The sequence below is a fragment of the Ornithodoros turicata genome, chromosome 3 (assembly GCF_037126465.1).
Source record: "Ornithodoros turicata isolate Travis chromosome 3, ASM3712646v1, whole genome shotgun sequence".
Classification (NCBI taxonomy): Eukaryota; Metazoa; Arthropoda; class Arachnida; order Ixodida; family Argasidae; genus Ornithodoros; species Ornithodoros turicata.
Genome location: NC_088203.1, coordinates 54,646,901 through 54,652,136, shown reverse-complemented (window position 1 = coordinate 54,652,136; position 5,236 = coordinate 54,646,901). Strand labels below are relative to the sequence as shown.

General features: G+C 41.8%; 1 long non-coding RNA gene across 1 annotated transcript; it reads right to left on the bottom strand.

Moving 5' to 3' along the window:
• Window positions 1–819: 819 nt before the first annotated feature.
• On the bottom strand, window positions 820–2,279 carry LOC135387098 (uncharacterized). Its single transcript, XR_010420851.1, has 3 exons — window positions 1,915–2,279; window positions 1,712–1,795; window positions 820–1,642 (listed from the first exon to the last, which is right to left on the bottom strand). It is a non-coding gene; the product is annotated as an uncharacterized LOC135387098 (long non-coding RNA).
• Window positions 2,280–5,236: the final 2,957 nt, after the last annotated feature.

Genomic DNA, 5,236 nt, shown 5'->3' with positions numbered 1-5,236 from the left:
GAAGAGCATGGCAACATACAAGGCAGCGCCGTGTGGTCTTTACGCACTACTTGAACGGCAAACTGGACGGAAAACCCTTATTTCTTCAGGAACAGCATATTACAATTACTAGTTTGTTCCTGTGGGGTTAAGTAACCTGTGGGCATAGATGTATTTGTAGGTTATACTCATGTCTCAATTGAGTCTCATGTGAGGAGTAAGTAAGATAATTTTCATCAGTGTCATTCACCTGAACTCTGTTCATAACATTTTAGTATACTTCTTAGTGACCACGTTTCCAAATGTCAACTAATAATTGAACCAAGATTGGGATCTAACAATTAACTCTGTTTTGCTAAACGGAGTAGTACCTGTAACTGATTCATTATCACGTCACCCATTAGACGTCACCAACTAACATTTGTAAAGAAGGACTTGAGGGCTGACTTCAAGTATTATTAACCCTTGATTTGGTTTCAAAGTTAACCATGCACCATTGGTGTGCATAGTACTCCAAAATGGCTAAATAATTTATTGCATAGGTTCTCTGTTACTGTAATTGAAATGTACTTTTGTAAAGTACTTTTGACAGCCCGGCAAATTGAAACTGGCTTCAGTGTACACGACACATGCATCGTAACATTTAATTGAAATATAATATAAGAGCAGAAGCAACATTTTTTCACAACTCAAACTATATCTTTCTTTTTTATTGTCCAGGGATTTAGGAAACAGAGTAGGACTTCCTGCCCTCCGCCCTCTGATGTTTTGACGTACTTGATAGACTTGCAAAACCTGCAACAAAATAAACAGGAGCAGTATAAACAGTTTTGTCTTTCCCTTTTGAATTTAACAAGCTAGTTATATTTTACCATTTGTCCACTTTTGTATTCTCTGTTGGTGAAAAGATTACAGGAACAATAATGCTGCAGATCGAACAATGACCTGTCATCTTGATGAAGATCAGAACATTTCTTCAGGCATGCTAAGTGAGACAACAGCAATGTACAATGAAGGTTGTACAAAAACAGCAAATCTCCGTCGATTAAAACTTTATATATGTAGATGTTACCACATCGTGTAGTTTCCATCCAAAAGTAGGACGAAGCAAGGTTGCTTGGTAGGTTGTTGGCATGTCGATGTGCTATAGCGTTACAGCACATCAATATAGATGAGGGGCAAACACAGTAGACAGTGTGATGGCTCTCAAACTCAAGTGAAGATTTATTCAACAGAACAAGAAACCGAAAGCATGAGTATAGAGAAAGGCAGTACCCATGCAGTGTATGGTGAACCACATTAATCTCTGAGAAGGTAGGATCGGAAGAGCAATAAAGAGAAATTACAGTTGCGTCCGAGATAGGGGAACTCTGCAAATTTAGGACCAATATGATGTGGTAACCTTGCATGGCTCACTGCAGCTCTGACACACATTGAACAATTCCCGTAGTGGGACTTCAAAGACAACGAACGTTTGCTGTTTCACTGGGCATTCAGCTGTAGAGGATGCATCTCTAGAAAATTAATTAGCGTTTCTTAGTCATAAAGTCATAACTACATCTCAACAGGAAGTATTCTTGTACCCTTCAAACAAGCTAGTAGTTCTCTCCAGTTTCTTCTCCCCTTGTTGACGTCATACTAATGTTCTGCACCTGTCCAAAGACTAAAAAAAATGTCACAAAGTCTGCAACACGTAACAAATCTAGTGCTTCCATCTGTGGACTTTGCATACCTGTTTTCAGCTATTTCTGTCATGTCAGTGTCTGGATCACACACACACGAAGCAGTCTTGCGCCACTTCAACACTGGAAGGCTCCTAAAATTAAATTTGTTGATGTTGACAATGTTGAGTACGGGACAAGTAGGATAACATAAGTTAAATGGAATTCGTCGTCGCTATAATATAATTTATACATGTGTGACGCCTGTACATACCTAAGACGTTGTGTTGAACTCGTCACCTCGGTGAAGCAAAATCACTAGTTACTGAACGGCAGTTTCCTTCGGACGTCTTCGCAATTCGCCTTCTATGGCATCTTCTTAGTCATCGGCAGCTAGATGAGCTCAGCACACACGACACGACTGCTACATCTAATAACCGAGTGTTTCGAACCACATTCGTTTTCGCGCACTCTTCTCTTGAATCTTGTGGCAGAAAACGCACGCCGCCGATGGTGAACGAACATGATTTTTGCATCCCCGAACACCGAAACTACACCAGGCATACGTAGGCCTCTCGAATAATTGACACAACAACCCGAACATGTCATTCACTTCTCTTCGCGCGACCAACACGACCACCCACGACGTAAACAATAAACGCGATAACAGAGACGACCTTGCAGATGGCGCGGCGGATCGTAGCTGCGGCGAAGTAGCTGAATGCTTTATTAACGTAAAAGCTGTGGAAGTGAGCGTCATTTTTAAAATGGCGTTTAACTGTAAGATAATGTGCGTGAGCTTTGTTCTCTACAAATTTAACTCTCACATGGTAAGGGTTGACCAATCCCTGGGAGCCCTGGACCTGAAACCCAAGTTGCTCTTTTTCGCCGTTCGCTGGCAGGACCGTCCATGTTCCGCTAATATTCAAAATATTTATACGTAAAAAATATGCGGAATTGAGAAGTAATGCTTTCTGTATCTTATCAAACAACGATGTTGTGCACGACAGTGGGCAAAAATATGGGGGTTATTTTTCACTTTTCGGTCCCTTTAAAGGAAGACCCCAGAACAGTTCTGGCTAAGACGAGGTGAATGTCTTTCTGAGTACCCACTACCTCCAATATACCCCATTCGAGCTCAGTCCTCAATCTATAAATCTATTGTAACAACAACAACGACAACTTTGTTATCAGATGATGAATGGCGAGTTTCATCACCACGGGCGATACTCTGCCACAATGTCACAATGGACCTATAGCATACGCAGGTCTCGCTTCTGTGTCACTGGCGATGACGAGACAATGTGAATTACTCCCGTGATCGTTTTGGCTATGGGAGACAAAATGACGCCTAGATGCTGCAAAGTCTAGCCGAAAAGTACTTATCAAACAGTGGGCTATACAAAATCAGTCAGTATTCTTAGAAGTGGAATCTTTCCATGATGCCAAAGTTTTTGTCGTAAATATTGGAAAGGCCAACTTGTCTGACTCCAAATTACTGCTTGGTGACTGCGGGTGAAAGCGTAAATATAAGAAAAGGAGTATAGAGCATAACCAGACAAGGGAAAGAAATGTGTGCGCTCTGTGCAGGAGCTTCACTGTAAGCCGCAAACAGCTCTTGAATGAAGTCGCATCTTTAAAATTTCCGTTTGGTTATGACAGCATGAACAATACGGGTACAGTTTTCAGTTGGTGTGTGCGAGCAATAATTAGGTGTGTGCGAGCACTCGAATACAAATCGAGTAATTTGTTACATTCGGTTGTCATCCGCATGAGAAATTGGCTATACGCATTTATCAGATTATTTAGTATAATTTCCAAGTACCCACTGACAGACGGGCATGCTAATATACTGAACGAGAGTTCAAAGCATCCAAAGAGTTCGCTGGACGCAGTGACAGGTTATTTGAATGGACATTTTCGTGAAGCTGTGCAGGAAGTCACGGTTGTGAAGAGGGCGGACAGAAGCGCCGTGTGGGATTGTTTCCAGAGAGAGAATAAATAAAGAATGTGAAACATATCAACATATTACTTCGTATCAATGTAAAGTCCTATCACGCGAATGTATCCCCAAGGAATACTGGTCCAACTATTTGTACTCGATTCGCAGTAAATATTTTGGTATTCGCACACCCCTAATAGTACGAGGGCCATTCCATCCGAAACCAGCCAGAGGTGTAGCTCGACCATCTTAGATTTCGGTGAAAAAGATTGTGTGCATTCCCTTATGGGTGTGTATGTAGGATATAAACTTTTTTTCTCGATATTTTGCTTTCTTGAGCCATGGGGGCGCCACGTACTTGGCCCAAACTTGAACTTGGGAACTCGAACTTGGGAAAAAGTGTTGTCCGTTCCGCGCGTCCTTCTGACACATACAGACGACATTTCTGCGCTTTCTTTATCTGGTGCTAGAGTGGAAGGGTCCATCTAGCTTCCCAAAAAGCATATGGAACGAGAATAAATCCGGTGACGTAAGAGCTCAAGAACGGAGCGCGTTTTGGGCCAAGTTTACGATAAATTTTTGGCAAGTTACCATTTTCTCAGGAGCCCGAGATTATTTATGCTCATGAACTACTGCATGGACATTCGCTTCATATAAAAATTTGAAGATGACCTGTGTTCATTGCTTAATTAAGCAATCGAGAATATCGAGCATTCGTATAATATTTTCACATACCTGAGGTCGTCTAGGAAGTGAAACAAATCGTGTCATTTGTAGAACAAGTCGTCTCCTGTAACATATTGAAAACCTACAGGTGTATTTTCCCTTAAACGAGAAAAAAAAAATCCCTCACCGTAGTCCGCTGCAGCTAATTCGTTAGTTAAGGTCTTCTAGGAAGTAAAATAAATGTGCCTTTGTGGAAAACACTCTATCTTATCACATTTTGAAGTATACATGTATACATCTTTCTCAAATGCACATGTATGTGCAAGTGCAAAAATGCACATGTATGTGCATTTTTTCTGAAGCGAGAAAGAAAAAAAAAAGTGGTCAGCGCATTCATATCCCATCTGTAAGGTACCATCATCACCCTTTGTAGGAAATTCGTCTTCTACTGTTAGTTATACCGCGAGTCTCACTGCCACCTCGTCGTAGCAGCTTTGTCGTCGTTTCTGGTTGTCTGACTCATGATTTATGACAGCGTTACGGTACACACCATTCGTCACTTGTTTATTGAACAATGTCCGAGAAATGTACTACTTCCCTAATGGCACGTCGCAATAGAAAAAGAGAAATTACTATTCCTGCTGTCTCTGCAATCCTGCTCCACTGGGTGAAAAAAAGCTTAAGGAGGGAGCATGCCTTGTGGCTCATCGCCGAGCGTCGAAATGTGGGGCAGTTGGTAAAAGCACATAATGATAAACGAGAAGAAGCCAGGGGCAAGGACGAGGAAGCGCTTCCTTGTCCTTATCCCTGGTCGCTTTCCCTTTATCATTATCACCGCAGAGGCCGTACGGTTGGAGAAGAAATTGCTGAACGTAGAGCACAATTAGGCATGCTCCATCCAGGGCACCTGGGGGTACAGTTACTTTGAGCATATATCTCCTGTTCCGGTATATGCAGCAAAAACGTCTACTTCCAGTGAAACAAAGAC